Below are 22,629 nucleotides of genomic sequence, written 5' to 3' on the forward strand. Positions count from 1 at the left end.
TCGGATGAGGACGATTATGTTGTTCTCTCTAAGTTGCTTAGTCGTTTCAAAAAGAGGGATCAGTCTGGTCAGTCATCGACTCTTGCCTCTGCCCCTCAGGTTATGAGATCATCAACTCGTGTATCTCCTCCCTCTCCGATTTTGCATTCTTTTCCACCATCTCGGGTGATTCCAGATATCCCCACTCGCACTGCAGATTGAGATAAGTCTCATGTTCATCAGGTTTCTTTTCCAGTTACTTCATCATCTTCTCAGTCTTTTGAAGGTACATTTGAAACTAATGAGGTCGATTTGGGTGAGGACACTAACGATGACTACATTCCCGGAGCCTCGTCTATTCCTATTCTGCCTCCAAGTCCTGTTGGCTCTCTCATCCCAAGGACCTCGAAGACCTAATGTCAAAGAGCAACGGGTTGTAACTACCAAGGTTGGTCGCTGAAAGATTCTCCCAAATGGAAATTTGTTGTTAAACGTCGCATTATGGATGGGTCTAACATATCTGACCAATATCACTCTTGTCCTGCTGTTATTGATTTTATTTGAAATGTTGGGTTGATTAGAACTGTCTTTGAAGTTGGCTCATTCTACCCCGGTTGATATGTGAATTGGTCATAAACCTACCCTCTGACTTCAATGATTCGAGTGCTAATGAGTTTCACAAGGTACATATTAGGGGTGTGTGTTTCACTGTATCTCGAGAGTTGCTCAATCAGTTTTTCCGGATCACTCTGCATGTTGATTACTTAGTTTCCTATCCTACACCATAGTGTATGGCTGAAGAATTCATTGGTGGCACGGTACCTATGTAGTTGGTGGATGGGCAACTGCATGTTGCATCGTTGACCATCAAATATGCCATCTTGCACAAGATAGGTATCTCGAATTGAATTCCTTCAACTCATGGCTCTACAATTTCTACTTCTCTGGGTCATTTTATCTATCTTGTTGGTACTGGGGTTAAGGTGAATGTGGGGGAGTTTGTCTTCAATGATTTGTTGTGCCATGTTGATACCTTTGCTATTCACATTCCCATATGCTTTTCAAGGCTTCTGAGTAACTTTCTTCTGTGTCAACACCCATCCATTATGGCTTCCATTGATGTCGTTGGTACTGCTCCTAAAATTATTTCTCTAAGTATGCAGTTGTTTCAAGGGTTACATGTATCAGATGTTCCAACTGATTTTAATACTCCGTTTAGGGGTTCCAGGAGTCTGTCTGTTGTAGCCTTGTTGTCGAACATTCTCTCGTGGTACCCATATCCTTGTCGAATCGTCTATTTTAGGCTCTGGTTTCTGAGTCCCACTCTCTAACTCGTCAAATTAGTGAATTCTCTGATTGGCGCTCGGTGTTGGAAAATATTTGCATGATCTTCGTCGTGTGGCATCGAAGTTTACTGCTTCCTCTTATGATCCTCAAGCTTAATTTTTATTTTTGCAACAAGCAATGGGGAGTGTTTTTATTATTGTTTTTTGATCTATACTTCTGGTTGATTGATTTAGATTATTAGCTTTCTATTACTTCTCTCTGTTTTTTTTTATTAGGCTACTTCTATGAATTATTGATAGATGGTTTGGTTTTGTTTACTTTTGTGCTAAATGCAATGAAGCCAACTTTTTTATAACTCCATGGGCTGTGTGTTCTAGTTGTAAAGTGCGATAATTCTTGTTGTATGATCTCTGTTGATGCTTTTCTAAGTGATGTGTCTTGGTAGTATGGTTGTTGGGTTTTTTGCTGTTATGTATGATGATATGTGCTTGTCTGGAGAAATAAAGATAGGTGGTCTCAAGGGGGAGTTTGTTAGTAAACGGTCCCTCCTATTTTATCTCATCACGAGCAAATTAAATCATTATTGATAGATTGATTATGGAATTGGTAAAGAATCATTTAAGATTTTCTTTCAAGAATGGTCCCACAGGTTGTTATGATTTATTTCTTATATATTGGTCAAATTATGTGTGAGATGATGTGTTCGAAGAAAGAAAAAGTACATAAACATTGACGGTAAGTTTTTCTTGGTGTGGATTTTCTCTACGGAAAAACAATAAGAAAAACTGATAGAAGAAACATCAAGTCATTTGGACTTGGATTGAATACAACATATATAATTTCACGATTAAGGGGGAGATATTATCTCTTTCCTATGAGTTATGATTACTATGTTGTCACATATTAAGTTCTGATGAATCAGTTCTAGGACAACACGTTGATAAATGTGTAAAGTGATGTACCTTCAGTCATAACTATGTATTCAACAAGTATTTGATGTATTATTCGTTTTTCCTCTTATTCTTTTAGTTGAATTGATTGTGCACATCTGTGAGTACAACTAATGTACATAACTAAGAACCGTTCATTTCTTAATTGAGTGTCGTGAGGCTTTTCGTTGATGAGAAGGATCGTCATCCAAAAACTTATCTATGAAAGTTAATCGGCTTCGAGACCAAATTTAACAAGTTAGGGATGCTGAGGATACCAAATTCAACATTCTTCACTAATTGGAAGATGAATTGATAGAGCTATTCATTTAGACGAAATTTTCTGAAGGCAACTGTCTCGAAAGAGCTGGCTAAAGTCAGGTGATCGAAATACGTAATGGTTTCATAAAAACCCTCCATTAGACGAAAAAAGAATTCATTAAAGGTCTTGTATATAGCAATGGCAATTGGGTTACGGAAAATGAGGTTATGTGGAGTTGTTATATCTCATTCTTTCAAAATGTGTTTATTGGATGAAAAATTTGTAAAAAGAAAAAATATATTATTTTATTCTCCAAAGCATTCCTACATTGATTATTTTAGAATGTGGAAGCTCGTTCATATACCTATTGATTGACCAATAGATTTGGGCCTTTAGGGTACCCAAGTTTTGGAAGGAGGGAGGAGATAGATAAATGAGAATATTGAAGGAATGAAAACCCTTTACAGCGAAAAATTACAGAAACCCAATTTTAATTGGAACAAATACACCACTTGAAAACCTTCTTATTCTCTTCGAGAGATGGTTTGTGGGAACCAAAATTGGAATATTTTTCCATCTAATAATTAATATTAAGTTAATAGGAAACGTGGGTGGCACATAACCTATAGTTTCAATTTAATTAAATCAAATTAAACTAAACTATTAATTAATTCTATAATTAATTAATTTCTAAATTAAATATTTTATATTTAATTTAATCCATAATTTGAATCATATTCAAATATAAATTTCTCTCATAACCTATAGTTTTAATATGTATCATCTACACATTAAATTTTAACTTATAGTTTTAATATGAATCTAATTCAAATTAAACTAATATTTGAACTTATTCAAATATTTTATTCTCTCGTAATTTAATTTTGAATCATATCCAAAATTAAATTTATATAATAAAGTCTAATAAACTTTAGATTATAATGTATCAATATACATTATATTAATTCCCAAAGTAAATTTGAACATTTCAAATTACAACCAATATAAATAAATCTCATAACTGTCTGTACACTCCATTAAAGACTCACAGCTGAACTTTTCTCACTGTAGATATATTTCTGTGTCCACGGATATAGACCAATATTAGTAAGTTAGTCCTTCACAAGTGTTCGTAACACCAGCTGGGTCAAATTACCGTTTTACCTATAGGTTACCTCTAGTCCTTAAATACCAGTGCTCATCTAATGAACAACCTGTTTATGGTCCAACCACTAAACAGAAAACCCTCTCGTGCCATAGAGAGGGTAGGACCTTTTGTTCAAGTCCCGGAGACACCATTTAAGGAAACACTTATCTACTTACTCTAAAGGCGGGAAGGAGTGAATTCTATCTTATGTGATTATGTTCCCAACTCCCCACTCGGTCTTGTCCCCAAAATGATAAGCATATGAGTCGGCAATTTGGCCACGCTCACCCGTACAGATCAAAGGACAATCCCTCGCAAACAAGAGTTCATAATACACTGAGGATTAAGACTAAGTCACCTGGATCATCCTAATGAAATAGAAATCCAACTAATTAACGGAGTTACATCTAGTGATTACTATTTCGTGGTCCAGTCTTATGCAAACTCATTGCATAGGATACCCTCACTCGCATGTCGCATACACGAACACATTAGATCAATGTGTTTGTATCAAATACAAAGTGAGCCGTATCCATAATGTTAACAGGATAAGGTACCCAACCTTAACCCTATACTATAGACCCTTTAAGCTGATCTTGAACATTGATCCCCGTATGTCTTTACATACTGTTCAAGACTCATCAAACAACTTAGGATGTTAGTTTATTGGATTTAGGTTATTAAGACAAAGCTAATAATATAATCAATAACACTTATTGAAATTATAATAATAAAACACTTTATTAATGACAGTCAATTGATTATATTTACTATCTACGAGTTTTAGGACATAAAACCCAACAAACTCCCACTTGGACTAAAACTCTAGTCCTTATGGGATGTACATAATAAAGTAATCCTCAAACATTGGAAATGGTAAAATGTACAAGTATATTACATAAAATGTATATATACAAATACAATAAACTTGGGTATTCGAACACTTTAGCCATGAGAGTCTTCGTAAATGGATCAGCAATATTGTGCTCCAAAGCGATCTTGGTGATGATCACATCCCCTCGTTGCACAATCTCCCATATCAGGTGATACTTCCTCTCTATGTGTTTCCCTCGTTTATGGCTACGAGGTTCTTTAGAATTGGCTACTGCCCCACTGTTATTACAATATAGAGTCATGGGCAAATTCATGTTTGGAACAACTTCCAAATCATGTAGGAATTTCCTAAGCCAAACTGCTTCTTTTACTGCTTCACAAGCAGCGACGTATTCAGCCTCCATTGTAGAGTCTGCAATGCATCCTTGCTTGATGCTACGACATACTACAGCTCCCCCATTTAGGGTGAACATTGATCCCGACGTAGATTTTCTAGAATCCTTATCGGTTTGGAAATCAGAGTCAGTGTATCCTGTAAGGATCAAATCCTTAGCTCCATACACAAGCATGTAGTCTCTCGTTCTCCTAAGATACTTGAGAATAATTTTAACCGCCGTTCAGTTGTCTAACCCTGGGTTGGACTGATACCTACTGACTATACCCACTGCATAACAAATGTCTGGCCTAGTGCAGAGCATAGCATACATTAAGCTGCCCACAGCTGAGAAATAGGGAATACGTCTCATATCCTCAACTTCTTGAGGTGTCTTAGAACACTGTTCCTTAGACAAGTGAACCCCCATGCCTGAAAGGTAATAAACCCTTCTTAGAGTTTTGCATCGAATATCGAACCAACATTTTGTCGATATAGGTTGCTTGAGACAGTGCTAGCGTTTTGTTCTTACAATCCCTTATGATTTGGATCCCAAGAACATATTGTGCCTCTCCTAAATCTTTCATTTGGAATTGGGCTGCTAGCCAAGCTTTAACGTCAGTAAGGTATCCCACATCATTTCCAATGAGGAGGATATCGTCCACATAAAGTACTAAGAAAGCTACTTTTCCTTTGTTGATTTTCTTATATGCACAAGATTCATCAATGGATCCAGATGTTCCAAGATCCAGATGCTTGTTTCAACCCATAAATGGATCGATACAGCTTACAAACTTTTTGCTCTTGACCTTGGGTTATGAACCCCTCGGGCTGAGACATAAAGATACTCTCTTCAAGATTTCCATTCAAAAAAGCAGTCTTGACATCCATTTTCCATATTTCATAATCATAAAAAGTGGCGATGGATAAGAGAATCCTTATAGACTTTAACATAGCAACAGGAGAAAAAGTTTCCTCATAGTCAACTCTTTCCCTTTGGGTATACCCTTTTTCTACAAGTCTAGCTTTTAAGGTCTGTACCTTCCCAGCTGAATCTCTCTTTCTCTTATAGATCCATTTACACCCTATAGGTTTTACCCCTTTAGGTAGATCTACAAGTTCCCACACTGAATTGAAGTACATAGACTCCATTTCAAGGTCCATGGCTTTGACCCATTGGTCCTTATCTACATCATTCATTGCCGATTTATAGGACAATGGATCCTCAACACCATCATCTGGTATGACAACCTGAGTTTTAGTTAAACCCAAATAATGGTTAGGTTGTGATACAATCCTCCCACTGCGTCGAGGCATTCTCAACGATTGAGAAGGATGAGATTGACCTGATGTGGTGGTTTCATCAACTCTTGATGAGGGACCAACTTCATCGACAACCCTTGTTGATTCATCGGTAGCTTCATTTAATACTAATTTGCTTCGTGGTTTATGGTCTCTCATGTGGTCTTCTTCCAAGAAAGTAGCATTTGACGATACAAACACTCTATTTTCTTGTGGATCGAAGAATAGACCACCTCTCGTCTCTTTAGGGTAACCAACAAATTGGCATAACCTTGAACGAGGTTCCAACTTCTTGGGATTTGTCACTAACACGTGTGCTGGACAACCCCAAATTCTGAAATGACTTAAACTAGGTTTACGTCCTCTCCATAACTCGAAAGGTGTTTCAGAAACACTCTTCGAGGGAACATTGTTCAAGATATGAACTGCAGTGTCTACTGCATACCCCCAAAACGAGCTAGGCAATTAAGCGTAACTCATCATTGAACGAACCATGTCTAACAAGGTTCTATTTCTCCTTTCTGATACACCATTTTGTTGAGGTGTACCAGGTGCTGAGAGTTGGGATTGGATTCTATGTTCTATCATATAGACCTGGAATCTCAAATCCATGTACTTTCCACCTCGAGCATATCGAAGTATTTTAATCTTTTTACTTAATAAATTTTCAACTTTAGCCTTATACTCCTTGAACTTTTCAAGAGCTTCAGACTTATGCTCAATTAAGTATAAATAACCATACCTTGAATAATCATCTATAAAAGAGATGAAGTATTCAAAACCCCCTCTAGCTTTTACATTCATCGGACCACAGAGGTCTGAATGTATAAGTTCTAAAGGCTCTTTGGCTCTATAACCTTTTCCAGTAAAAGGTCTCTTTGTCATTTTTCCTTCAAGACAAGATTCACATGGAGGTAATGAATCATCTTCTAACTTGTTTAGAAGGCCATTCTTTACCAATCTCCCGATCCGATCGAGATTTATGTGACCTAATCTTAAATGCCAAAGATAGGTATTTTTATTTGGAGAAATTCTTTGCCTTTTATTTTGAGTATTAGCAGTTCTAAACATCTCATGATTTAAAACTGCTTTTGCTTCATTAGATCTTAATACATACAAGTTGTTTTCAAGCTTAGCCGAACAATTATGTACACCATTCTTAGAAATGAACGCTTCACTCATAGAAAAATTAATTAAGTACATATGTTCAATAAGACAAGAAACGGAAACTAAGTTCCTTTTAATTTTAGGAACTATGTACAAGTTTTCCAAAAACATGAATTTATTTTCGAAAAACAACTTAGCATCTCCCACTGCACGAGCTGAAATGACATCTCCCATTCCAACCTTGAGTGTCATCTCACTCTCTTCAAGCTGCTTGAAGGAACTAGTTTCTTGTAAAGAAGAACAAACATGGTTAGTGGCCCTTGAATCAAGTATCCAGGCATTTTGGTCATTTTCCACTAAACATGTTTCCAAGACAAGTAAATCATATTTACCTTCCTTTCTTTCTTCTTAACAAGGTACTTAGGGCAATTTGTTTTCCAATGCTCATCAACATTGCAGTGGAAACATTTCCCCTTGATGACTACCTTAGTCTTCCCTTTGCCCTCAACAGCAATAGTAGGACCTTTCCCCTTCCCTTCTTTCCTCTTCTGAATTTTCTTAGATTCAGAAGATGAAGGTGCAAACCTCCTAGAATGGGCAACATTTTCCTCTTGTGTTGATCTGAATGGACGGTTGCCCAAACATCTCTCTAAGAGAGTCCATGATCTGACGTGTAGTGACCATGATCTCATGTTTCTTGCTCAATATGTCAAACATACTAGCCAAGATGTGGAGGCGAGCCTTGTCATTGGCCTTTGTCCAACGGTCATATGCATCCCTAACACTTTGGGATGCATATTTTGTGGGGAAAGGAGGACATTCCTCCATTAAGACGAAGCGTAGATCAATGATAACTAGAATCATATTCAGTTTCGATTTCCACGTCGCATAATTTTCATCGGTTAATTGATCTTTTTTTAAGCAATGCAATAATTGAGGAAGACATGCTGGAATAGCAAACAATTAACCGTATTAGTTATCTTTGTCTTAACCCATTACATAAAACAATCCAATCAATTCAGCAAAAAACAAACAATCAAAAAACCCTAATAAAACTAATGATTTAGTTTTTGCAACGATACTTCAGAAGTTTTAGAGCAACAATCACCGAAGGGTGATCAATTACTCCTCTTCTGAATTGAGACAATCTCAACTAATTACTAATACTAGAATAACTCTTATTCCTATAGTTCTTAGCTATCGTTGTTCGGTTAAGGATTCATTAACTAACTTAATTCATCCCGTAAGTGTGACCCTACCATTTTTAGATCCCAGAGGTACGCTTCAACAGGCTATCGTTAGGAAAGACAACTGTTGAAGATTAACCTAAGAAATCCTATCCATTTCTAGAGTTTTCGATGTTTCGACTTATATGATCAAGCCCTTCGAAGGGATGGTCGCTTCAGGACGACAAGCAGGCGGATCATAGAAATCTCATGGTGCAACCTAATGGAGGAGACCGTAGGATACATTGACACGCGTCCTTCTCCCACTTACTATGAACATTTCCTCTATTCACCTTGTTATTGACCCATACAAACACTTTCCGAAGGGAGGCCGCGCCCAGGGCGACACGAAGCCGAGTATGGATCTCACGTGTGAACTCTTAGGGACGTGAGAGCAAAAAATTGATAGATCATATATACCATTTTTCTCCCACTAAAATGTTCTATTAATTTAGGGTTTAGTTGCACTTAGCTAAATTCTGGCTAAATGAATCTAACTAAGTCTATTCTTATAACACTTATAATAAAACTTTACGCTAAAGTTTCTAGGTGTATTAAACCATTTAATTACCTAGTGACATCTTATGCTAATAGGAATAAGGTTAATTCAACGCCGGTTCCAGGTCAGTTTCCAGGTAGAAGGTATTCCGTAAACCGTCAACTTAAGTACCCCCAGCCTTAGACAGAACTTTACCGGTGGAGTTCCCTTATAACCTTAAATCCTATTTGTCATATTTAGTTTCATTAAACTAAAAATAAGACTTAATTCTAATCCTATTAGAATTAATGTGATCTTAGGTCTATTTAATTTTAAACAATTTAAAATTAAACCAAATTAATCCTAAGATCCCATGTTTGCATGCAACTCTTTATTATAGGTTAACGGTTTCTAATAATCAAATTTCATAACTATTATAAAATTAGTTGATTAGCCCTATAATCATGCATACTATGGTTTAAATAATTAAAATCAAATTATAATTAAAATCAAATTATAATTAAATAAAACCATATTACATGCATACATTATATTAATATAACAATTATATTAAACTATGGATATAATATGCACAATGCAAATTAATTTTCATCTTTTATTAATATAACAATTATATTAAAAAATATGAAAATCAATCAAGCATACACAATACATTAATTTAAATATAACAAATTATATTTAACTAAGTAATGTCATGCATCATGCTTATTCAATTTCATATATTTAAAATATCAACATATTTTAAATTACTCATAAAATTCACAATCATGCATTAAAACCATACATTATAACATTTATAATATATAAAAATGCATGAACATGCTTAACCTAAGGTGGGATTTATCTAAATGACATTCATAAAGCATTTAAATAACAATTAAACCTGTAAAATTGGCCCCTAGGATAAAATAAAGCAATAATTACAATAATAAAGTCTTAAAATATCCTAAAAAAACTTTCAGAGCTCCAAAACCAGCCTCAAAACCTTCAAAAAGCTTCAAACCGGGCCCAAAAACCTTGAACCAGTCAAAAACCGCTCCAAACCGGCTAAAAATTGGTTGAACCGGCCCAAAATAAGAAGAATTGGCTCAAAAACAGCCTGAACGGGCACCAGATGGTAAACCGGAGCCGATCGGAGCCGACAGTCACAGAACCAAGCCGTCGAGTTGAGTCGCTGAGCCGTTGAGCCGAGCCGAGCCGAGCCGAGACGAGCCGCGCCTATTCCAACAGTGGCTGCTGACGTCACGCTGATCACTGCCGACGTCATGCTGATGTCAACATGCTGTCATCCCTTCTTCAACCTTCAGCCGCGGTTTTTTTTTTTTTTTCCGCTTCGATTTCTGTACAGAATCGAAAAACTCCCGTTCATGCCCTTCCGGTTGTCTGTTTTGGGCAAATTTGGTGTCGAAAAACTCAGAAAAACACCCCAGATCCAAAAAATGGACTCTAAATTACAGATTTACAAATTAAAATGCCCAAAAGTGCAGGGGTCTTTACATTTTTATCTTATCAAAACAGTAAATCTATGGCCAAAATTACAAAAACATTCAATTGCAAAAACCACATTCATAATACAGAGGTCCCACCTTACCAATACAAATTTTTAAAATTCTCAATTAAAATTGAGATGACTCTGATACCAATTGAAGGGTGAAAACCCTTTACAACGGAAAATTACAGAAACCCAATTTTGGAACCTTAAAATTACCAATACATTGGCAAAAAAATTACAAAAACAATTTTTTTATATAGTTATACATGCTTTGAATAAAAAATACAGAGAAGAAAACTTATGCTCGTTGACGACTCTGAATCTACCAATCACCAATCTAGGCACCACCACTTGGAAACCTTCCTATTCTCTTCAAGAGATGGTTTGTGGGAACCAAAATTGGAATAAGGGAATGAAGATAATTTTTTTTTTTTCAGAGAGAATTGGGAGAGCAATCTTCTTCGTAGAACTCAACCGTTGTTTTTGTTACGTAAAGAATTCTCACTTCTTCCGTCTGAAGAAGTGGGAAGTTGGAGATAATAAATGGGAACGTGGGAAAACCACCCACGTTCCCTATTAACTTAATAATAATTATTAAATTAATATATATATATATATATATATATATATATATATTAAATTGATTATTTTAATAATTAATTAAATCATATTTAATTAATATTTTCATTTAAATCATATTTAAATGAATATCTCTCGCATAACCTATAGTTTTAATTTAATTAATTTAATTAAATCAAATTTAATTAAATCAAATTAAACTAAACTATTAATTAATTCTCCAATTAATTAATTTCTAAATTAAATATCTTATATTTAATTTAATCCATAATTTGAATCATATTCAAATATAAATTTCTCTCATAACCTATAGTTTTAATATGTATCATCTACACATTAAATTTTAACTTATAGTTTTAATATGAATCTAATTCAAATTAAACTAATATTTGAACTTATTTAAATATTTTATTCTCTCTTAATTTAATTTTGAATCATATCCAAAATTAAATTTATATAATAAAGTCTAATAAACTTTATATTATAATGTATCAATATACATTATATTAATTCTCAAAGTAAATTTGAACATTTCAAATTACAACCAATATAAATAAATCCCATTACTCTTTATGAGCTAGGAAGGGGACCTAATGGATATACAGATCAGAAGCTACAACGGTATGAGATTAATTAGCTAAACTCATTAACTACATTAATCAATATTCGCTAACTGTGTGTACACTCCACTAAAGACTCAAAGCTGAACTCTTCTCACTGTAGATATATTTCTGTGTCCATGGATATAGACCAATACTAGTAAGTTAGTCCTTCACAAGTGTTCGTAACACCAGCTGGGTCAAATTACCGTTTTACCCATAGGTTACCTCTAGTCCTTAAATACCAGTGCTCCTCTAATGAACAACCTGTTTATGGTCCAACCACTAAACAGAAAACCCTCTCGTGCCATAGAGAGGGTAGGACCCTTTGTTCAAGTCCCGGAGACACCATTTAAGGGAACACTTATCTACTTACTCTAAAGGCGGGAATGAGTGAATTTCATCTTGTGTGATTATGTTCCCAGCTCCCCACTCGGTCTTGTCCCCAAAATGATAAGCATATTGAGTCGGCAATTTGGCCACTCTCACCCATACAAATCAAAGGACAATCCCTCGCAAACAGGAGTTCGTAATACACTCAGGATTAAGACTAAGTCACCTAGGTCATTCTAATAAAATAGAAATCCAACTAGTTAACGGAGTTACATCTAGTGATTACTATTTCGTGGTCCAGTCTTATGCAAACTCATTGCATAGGATACCCTCACTCGCATGTCGCATACATGAACACATTGGATCAATGTGTTTGTATCAAATACAAAGTGAGTCGTATCCATAGTGTTAACAGGATAAGGTACCCAACCTTAACCCTATACTATAAACCCTTTAAGCTGATCTTGAACATTGATCCCCGTATGTCTTTACATATTGTTCAAGACTCATCAAACAACTTAGGATGTTAGTTTATTGGATTTAGGTTATTAAGACAAAGCTAATAATATAATCAATAACACTTATTGAAATTATAATAATGGCAGTCAATTGATTATATTTACTATCTACGCGTTTTAGGACATAAAACCCAACAGATATGCCTACATCTCCACGCCACCATCCGTTGGCGGGGAAGAGAGAAAATAATATATATATAATTTTACTAAAAAAAATTAATTTCTAAACGTTTTTTTTAAACGTTATAATTAAGTGATAATGTATGAAAACGTTTACTTAATTAATTTGACCATTATTTGACTGTTTAACGTTTCATTAAAATTAATTTAACCGTTTAAACGTTTCCTAAATTAAATTAATTTTACTGTTGTTAATCTCTTCCACCTCTCTTCCTCCACTATATATAAATCTCTCAGTTTTCATCTCTAAACATAACACAAAAACAAAAACGATCTTCTTCTAATTCACAAGTTTTCCGAGCTGTGTGTGTCTATCAACTTTGAGTTATTTAGTGATTACCAGTTGATTTCTGTGCAAAATCAACTAAAGGGTGAGACTATTTTATTCTAGGGACGACGATGCAACAATCTGTTTGCACAATTCAGAGCAGAGCTGCGAAACGTCTTAAGGAGAGCGTGCTCCGTGACTCAGTCATACTAATCTCTTTCTATTTTGCAGTTGTTCTTTTGTTCCTCAACCGATCCATCCTACCATTGTTGTTCTACCTTTGTCGTACTAGTTGCAGAATCTGAACGTGTTGTGTATTGGAAGACCGAAGTGCAACAACAGTGTTTCAATCCATGATAGTCGATTTGGGGGATTTTCTTAAACCTTTGAATGAGGAGGATATTCATACTGTTGTCTACCAAATTGGCCCTTTCAAAACCCCTAGGTCGGGTAGTTTTAATGCGGGTTTCTACCAGAAAAATTGGCGTTAGGTAAAAGATAAGATTGTGCCCACTTGTTTAGATGTGTTGAATAGGAGGTCCTCAATTAGTTCCTTAAATCAAACTTTTATTGTTCTGATTCCAAAGAAGAATGATCCAAAGGAAGCGATAGATTTCAGACCAATTAGATTTTGAAATGTGTATAAAATTATTGCAAAAAGGTATGGCAAACAGGTAAAAGTGATCCTTAATTCCTATGGTAATTTCGAAAACTAAAAGTGCTTTTGTGCCTAATCGTTCAATTTCTGATGATGTGTTGATTAGTCAAGAATATCTTCACTATATTTTTGCTAAGCATCGTGACGAAAATGGTTTGGAGGGTCTTAAGCTTGATATGAGTAAACCTTATGATCGGGTTGAGTGGTGCTTTCTGGAGAGGCTTCTTGTAAAGATGGATTTTCATGAAAATTGGGTAGAGTGTTTAATTGATTGTTGTTGATGCACGTCAATGGAGCTACGAAAAAAAATCTACAAAACAAAAGCACATTAATAATAGGCTAAGTCGCGAATCTCGCTCTCTTTAAGACCTTTTGCGTCTCGGCTTGAATGTGCAAATAGATATCATGTGTTCGGTCATCCCCAGGATGTTTTATCCTCTGGTTTTATCAGTAGAAACTGCACTAGAACCAAATCGAAAGTGTTGATGGATACTACTATGCTCAGTAACCAAAAATAAATATAATAATTATGAGGAAAGTAGGGAGAGTAGGTATTTGGGTTGTAAAGTAGCCAAATCTACTCCTGCTATCTCACTTTTTTTTTTTTTTTTTTTTGTAGACGATAGTCTTTTGTTTTGCTAAGCTAACTCCTTAGCTTGCCATGCTATTAAATGGATTCTTCTTGTGTATGAAAAAACTTCAAGCCAATGAGTGAATTTTTCTAAATCAGCTGTGGTGTTTAGTCCTAATGTGTCGATCTAGAGTCAGACTGTGTTGGGCAATTTTCTCCAAATGGTGGTAGTTTCTGATCTTGGTAAATATCTTAATCTTCCTTCTCGATTCTCTAGGAACAAAGGATGGGATTTTCCCTCCATTAAGGAGTGTATCTTGAAACCTGTTTGCTTCTTGAAAGGATCAATTATTGTCGGTTGAGCGTAAGGAAACATTGATTAAATCCATTGCTCAAGAAATCCCCTACAAGCTTGTTATGTCCTCTTTAAAATAGTCTAAATATTTTTGTGAGGACATTTCTAAATTCTTGGCGAAGTTTTGGTGGGGGAGTTCCGCATCTAAAGGGAAAATGCATTAGCTTAACTGACAAGTTTTATGTTATTCTAAAGAGTTTGGTGTGCTAAGATTTTGCAAAATGTAGTTTTTTAATCGAGCATTGTTGGCTAAATAGGCTTAGCATATTATGCAAAATCCATCATCTCTTGTTGGCAAAGTTTTCAAAGGAAGTATTTCAAGAGTGCTGATTTTTGGAAGGCTAACTTAGGATATCAATCATTTACTTGTTATCAATATTATCATTACAACAAATAGAAAATTATATATGTATTATAGATCTGTGTTGTCTCTTTAAGGCAAATTTACTTAACCTGGTATTTGAGTTTTGACGTCTAGAAGATCAACGAACGAGACATTGTGAATTTACCGAACGTCAAGATTGTGGATAATGGAGACGAGTACTTTTTCAAGAAGACAAAGGATTATAGAAATGATCTCTTTCGACCAAATAGAAAATGACTTCATTTATAAATTTATTTCTAGCAATTTAAAAAATCTATAATTTAATTATTAGCTCTTTTCAGGAAGTAATGCATCCACTACATCCATTCATGATGCATCCACTCACGAAGAAACACAAACAATAACCATTCTATTCCAACACTAGGTGTGGAGAAGAATTATTTGGACTTATGTGTAGAAATCCATTTTACCCTTCAAAATCAACATTTTTCTTTATAAGATGTTTCATTGTATTTTCCAACAAGGATGAATTTGTTTAATCGTAAAATTTGAGCGAATCCTAGATGTGTGTGGTAATAAGGAGAGGGAGACTGAAAATCATGTTTTTATTTAAATGCAAAAGAGCTAGTTTAATATGAAATTTGGTTTTACCTGGTGTTTTGCGTTTTGTTGATGTTATGGCTCCTATCAGTGATGTGCTCTTATGCGTGGAGGATTTTGTGTTCTTTGGTATCACATGTTGGGCCCTTTGGAATGACAGGAACACCGTGACCAGAAGACGAAGATTTGTTGGGTTGAAAAGAAGGGGGATTGGATTGTCTCTTATGCGGTTGAAGTTTCCAGGTATGCAAATCATCTCTATTCGGATCCATCAGGAGTGCAGGTAAGAGTGGTCACTCTTCTTCGGTTCCCTTGATCCATTCATCGTCTGAAACCCGAAGACCCATTCTTCAATGGCTATCTCTGGTTGCTGGTGTTGTTAAGCTAAATGTGGATGTTGTAGTTTCGGCAGAAGGTGTTGGATATGGAATCGGGCTTGTTGTTGTTGCTCGCTATGTCACCAAGGAATGTGGTTTTTCTGCCTCTTTGTTTACTCAGGGTTCTATTTCTAACGAGGTTGCCGAAGCTTTTGCGATTTTGATTTTTGAATGGGTTGAGGCTGGCTGAGGCTGAGTGGCTTGAAACTGATGCTCAAGTGGTAGTTCAAAAAATCCATTTTTCTAAATTTTACTCATCCTCATATTCGTGGTATAGATATATATGCTGAAATCATTGAGTTAATCACTAAGCTTGATGTTGTGACCTTTTCTTATGCTAAAAGAGACTGCAATAAGAGGACCTTGAGGCCTAGGCTTTGTCTTCGAGGTCTTCTTGTTGTTTGACTGATACCTCCCTAGTTGGCTTGTCCATCTTATATTTGTGGATAAGAATTTGTCGTGGTACATTTCTAGAGATAACGATATAAATAGCAAAATTGTAGATAATAACTTGAAAAATGACAAAAAGCAGAAAAAAAGTAGAAAAATAGCAAAAGAGCCGTATGTCCAATTTTTTTAATCATATTAAACTCGAATCTACCCTAGTTATAGGATAATTCGTAGATTCCAAGTATAGTGTATTTGATTGGCTCCAAAATGAGGCAAGATATCGCAGATTTCACACATGTGTATTTTGCAAACTACCTTCAAATTTAGTAAATTCTAACTACATATATTATTTTGTTGCTAAACAAGATTGCAGCAACCTCCCCTATAATAATGAAAAATATATCTACAAGATTCTCAGGTTTTTTAAACAATTTATTAACAATATCGGTAATTATTATTAAATAATACATAATATATATTTTTAGTAACAATTTGAAATTATATTTGAAATTAGATTCCCTAATTTCAGTGCAAATTGCGTTTATTCATATTTTTATTGCTTTTCTATATTGAAGATTCTATTTTGGTAGCAGTTATATATATTAAAATCTATATGCATATAATGTGTTCATTATTTTAAAATTTTGTAGAAAAATAGTCCGAAAATGTGCATTTTTTATATTATTTTTGAAATACCAATATTTATGTTATTTGCATTTTAAGTTCTAAAATGTATGTTATTTATAGGTGTCTTTTCAAAAATATAACAAAGAGGCAAAATATTTATACTGTATAGAACAATTTCAAAAACAGAAAAAGCTCATAGACTCACAATGGAAAATACTAAAAATGCCCTGTCAACAACGCGTGTAATATATTTGGTACATGATCGTTTAGATTTGGCTATTGTTTAGTACACGATCGTTTAGATTTGGATAGCTAAATCTAAACAATTTTTTTCAACATTCTTTGTACACAATCGTTTAATTTAGTTACACGATCGTTTAGATTTGGATAGCCAAATCTAAACAATTGTTTTCAACATTCTCTGTACACAATCGTTTAATTTAGTTACACGATCGTTTAGATTTGGCTACCAAATCTAAACGGTTTTTTTCCAAGATTCTTTGGTACATGTTTGTTTAGATTTGGCTAAACGATTTCTTTCAAGACACTTTTGGTACACAATCGTTTAGATTTGTCTACACGATCGTTTAGATTTGGCTAACTGATTTTTTTTCAAGATTCCTTTGGTACACGATCGTTTAGATTTGACTACACGATCGTTTAGATTTGTTGTACACATTCATTTAGATTTGGCTACATAAATCTAAACGGTGTTTTTTTCAAGTCTTTTATATTTTGTATACGATCTTGAACAATCAAATATCAGTTTGAAAATAAATAGTTCTTTTATATTTGATACACCATCTTGAACCAAATAACAATTTGGAAAAAAAGAAGAAGAAAGACGATGGGAAGAAAAAAAGTCAAATCGCAGAGAAAAAGAAGAAGAAAAATGATAAAAGAGAATGAAAAACCTTGAATATTTAAAAAATGGCTAACTATATTAGCTTTGTTACACGGTCCATAAATATTTTACCGATTTGTTATATTTATAAAAATTTCCCTTGTTTATATTTATTTTTGAAAATATTCCAAAAATGTGCATTTTTATATTATTTTGAAATATCGATATTCTTGTTATTTGTTTATAAGATTCTAAATTCCAAAAAAATGTGTATTTTTAAAATTTGTAAACTTTATGTTATTTGTTTAACATTTTTTGTCGATTAATTACAATCTTTACATTACATCCTTTAGCATTAGTTTTCGAGGATAATAGTGTTTAACATATTTTATCAATTAATTACAATCTTTATAGTGAATCATTTAGCATAGTTTTCGAAGACAATACTAAAATTATAACAAACATGTCTTTGTTATGGCTTTACAACAAGTAAAGACTATTTTAGATGGTAGATGGATTGAATCTTCCCAGTATCTCAATTATCGTGTTGAGGTATAAAATTCCATTTTCATTTTCGTTTCAAGGATTTGTAGAATGTATTTAAGGTAGACTTTTTTGGTCTTCAAATCTTTCCATGTCCCTTTTGACCGTTTATAGGGATGGCTGCAATAATTCAAATCTTTCCATGTCTCGTTTGAATTCCATTAGGGGTATTCTCGAGGCCTCATATGTCATGTTGTCAGCATTCTTGGATTCACTGATCCGAAACAACCCAGGTATACTTAATCACAAATACATTGTAATTCATTTTTTGAAAAAATTATAATTTTCAGTACATAGAAATACACTATAATTTACGTGTACTCCAGTCAAATTTTAATAGTATCTTATTTTTTATTTCATTGTTTGCAGGGAATCTTCATCTGCATATATGTACACTGATAAGTTCTACTATATTTCAAATTTGATAAACTTGTACAAGAAGGGAACACGTCCTATTAGTAGTGTAGACCAAATTAGGAATATGTAGCAAGGTTGCAACGATGGATTCCTTCCACCCTAGGTTAAACGTCCAGATGGGAGACCTAAAAAAAATAGGCCTACTTTACTTTTAGAGAAAAAAAATCTATTATTCGTTGCAGCAGGTGTGGTCAAAGAGGTCACAATTGTAGATCTTGTAAAGAACCTATACAAAGTTAAATTCCTGTTTTAGCATTTCCCTTAGTTCTTAGTTATCATTTTTAAGTACTGGATTTTGTTCTGAAATTGTTAATTCTTCATAGTGTTCTCTGTTATTAATTGGATTTGCTTGGTTGTCTGGAAAAAATTTATGCTTATGTTCATTGAAATATAGTTTATTTCATATATTTTATAGCCACATAAGGATATTGACTTTGCAATTATACATTTAGGTTGTCATAATCAGGAATTCGTGTCATATATGATCATTTAGGGTCAAGATACATTATGTATAGTTTGTAAATGTAGTTATCTTACGAAGTATTTGTGTTCTTTTGTATTTGTGCATTCAATTATTGTAAATCTAACATATTGGTTATTTTGAACGTGAAGATTATACATTGATACCCAGCAATGTGTTGGAATTTAACATTGATAAATACATCCTCATTATCTGAAATAAGTTGGGACGTGCTCTTGGTTATAGTGTAGTTCGTATAGTAAAAAATATAGTATAGTTTCTAGAACAACTTGTCATGGGCATGGTTTAATTATATTAATCTCGACTCTGTCCCTCAATATAGGATAATTCGTAGACTCAAAGTACAATGTATTTGATTGGCTCCAATATGAGGAAGGATATCGCAACACAAAGATGGTGTATTTTACAAACAACCTTCAACTTTAATAAATCCTAACTAAATTTGGGATTTTGTTATTGGACAAGATTACAGCAACCCCCTATACTAATGGCAAATATATCAACAAGATTCTCGTTTTGTTATATTTTAAATCATTTATTAACAATATCAGTAATTATAATTAAATAATACATAATATATTTTAATAACAGCTGTTTGAAATTATATTGTTAAGTAAATACATAAGATCTATTTTAGATTTGATTTCGAAAATTCAGTGCAATGTATGCAGAATAAGTTCATTAATATTTTTTATTTTTTTAATTTTAGAATGTATATTTTGATGGTAGTTATATTTTAAAATGTATGTTATTTATATCTATCTTTAAAAAATATTCCAAAAAATATGTATTTTTTATAATATTTTGAAATATCATTGTTCATGTTATTTGCTTTCATTAATTCTAAATGTTGTGTTTTAGGGGTGTTATCAAGCATTGGTTTCACTAAGCATTAGGAACTCAAGTGAACGAAAGAATAATGAGGAAAACAAACCTTTTTTCTGTAGAGGACAAAGTTGGATTCATTTTTTTATGAGGAAGCTCCTCCACAAGAAAGAAAATTTGAATACTTCCCTACCTTGCGTCGAATGTATACGAAGAGTTTGAGGAGGATGAAGCTGGAAGCTGGAATCGTTTCTGCAGAGGACGAAACTGGAATCCTTTCGGGTTTGAAGAGTTTGAAGGGTTTGAAGAATCTTTCTCAGTGAAGCTCTTTTTGTTGAACATTTGAATGCTTAAAGAGTTTGAAAGGTGTGAAGGATTTGAAGGGTTTGATAACGTACGATAACATTATTTCGCGCATGAGTTGAAGAAAATATGAAATGATTGCCCAAATTTTGTTTTGTATTTGGAGTTTTGATAGAGATGAATTTTGGCTTCTGGGGGGAATTAGGATTTTGATAGGTGTTAATTGATTTGATTGTGTCAGGGAAAAATTAGGAGATAGATGTATTTGTGGTTTGTGGAATAATTGTATTTGAGATGCTAGCTAGTTTTTTCACTAGATTAAGGGCATTGAAGACATTGCTGCAGTAGTTTTTTGTCCATATTTTTCGATTTTGCTATTTTATCAATTTAAATTCAATTTTATTATTTATAATCCAAAGTAAACCTTCGATTTTTCTATTCTTCTTGTTAACCCGTCTTTTTATTAATTGAATTGTTTTTTCTTTTTAAGATTGGGTGGTGTAGCCCAATTCACAATCCATATTTCATAAATGTTCTATATATATTATCAAATACAATTTGCAATTAATATGACATATATTGTAATTAATATTTATAATTGGGTCTTTTAAAAAATATAACAAAGCAACAAATATTTACATTATATAGAACAATTTTGAAAACGGAAAAAACTCACATGCCCACAATAGGAAATACAAAAAATGCTCGTGATTAATTGGCACCCAGCACACATAATATATTTGATAAACGATCATTTAGATGTGACTTCTTTCCTACACGGTCGTTTATATTTGGGTTGGCTACCCAAATCTAAATGATTTTTTCAAGATTATTTGCTACACAATCGTTTAGATTTGGCTATTCTTTGGTTCACAATCGTTTATATTTAATCGTTTAAATTTGGGTAGACAAATCTAAACAATTTTTTCATGATTTTTTGATACACGACCGTTTAGATTTGGTATACGATCGTTTAGATTTTGGTAGTTAAATCTAAATGATTTTTAAAAAAAAATTTTGGTACACGATCGTTTATATTTGGTGATCGTTTTGATGGAAAGCATACCTACGCAACAGTATTAAGATCGGATTTTTACCCTAATTGCAACTAAACTAAAGCTAGTGATTAACATGCCCTAATTAAAACGAAATTAGGGTTAATGAAAGAACATTCCTTCGAAGACTCCCGTTCCTCGTAATCTCCTCACGAACTTGAACCGGGGACAACCACTAGCATTGACCTCCTATTCTCCAGACTTATAAGTGGGTTGTGGAACTCGTTAAGTGAAGAGAATTGAGAATGAGATAGAAATTGAAAGATTGAGATTTAGGGTTGAGATGGAGAGAAAAAATGATTGTGTGATTTCTAAATTTTCAAAAAAGCAAAAGTTTTCAACCATTTTGTTCAATAATAATTACATCTTGTTCCTTAAGTGTCACTGATCCACTATTGAACAATTGGTTTAAGGTCCGACCTATAAACCGAATCCCTCTCAAGCTAATAAGAGCGTGGGGTCCTTTGATCAAGACTTGAATTCAGTCCTTAAGGGAACAACCTATCTACTAACCTTGAAGCGAGTAAGAGTGAATTTCATCTTGACCGTGTTTATGCTATATACTCGAACTTGATCCACGTTTATCTCTCTACATAAAATTCAAGTCACACTAAATAGCCTCGAGACTTTAGTTTATTGTATTCAAGATTATAGTATTATATTGTCACTAATAAATCCTCAATAAACACTTTATTGAATAGAATGTAATTTAAACTACGAGTTTTATGACATAAATTTCAACACATTTAGATTTGATCGTTTAATTTGGGTAGTTAAATCTCAATGATTTTTTTCAAGATTTTTTTGTACTCGATCGTTTAGATTTGGTATACGATCTATTATTTAGATCTGATCGTTTAAACTTAGGTATCCAAATCTCAACGATTTGTTTTTAAGATTTTTTTGTACATGATCATTTATATTTAGTACACGATTGTTTAGATTTGATCATTTAAATTTGGCTACTCAAATCTAAACGATTTTTTTAAGAGTATTTGGTACATTGATTGTTTAGATTTGACTATTTTTTGTACACAATCATTTAGATTTGGCTATCCAATATCTCAATGATTTTTTTTCAAAATATTTTATATTTGGCACACGATCTTAAACAACCAAATAAAAATTTGAAAAAAATAAAAAAAAATAGTTCTTTTATATTTGGTACACGATCTTGAACCAAATAATAGTTTGAAAAAAAATATAAGAAAAATTGCAAAAGACGAGAAAAAGATAGACGATGGAAAGGGAAAGAAAAATTGCAGAAGTAAGAAGATGGAAAGGAAGGGCAAACATAAATATTTAAAAAAATTGTAGAAGAAGAAGAGAAAAAGACGATGGAAA

The sequence above is a fragment of the Cucumis melo genome, chromosome 1 (assembly GCF_025177605.1).
Source record: "Cucumis melo cultivar AY chromosome 1, USDA_Cmelo_AY_1.0, whole genome shotgun sequence".
In the NCBI taxonomy this organism is placed as follows: domain Eukaryota; kingdom Viridiplantae; phylum Streptophyta; class Magnoliopsida; order Cucurbitales; family Cucurbitaceae; genus Cucumis; species Cucumis melo.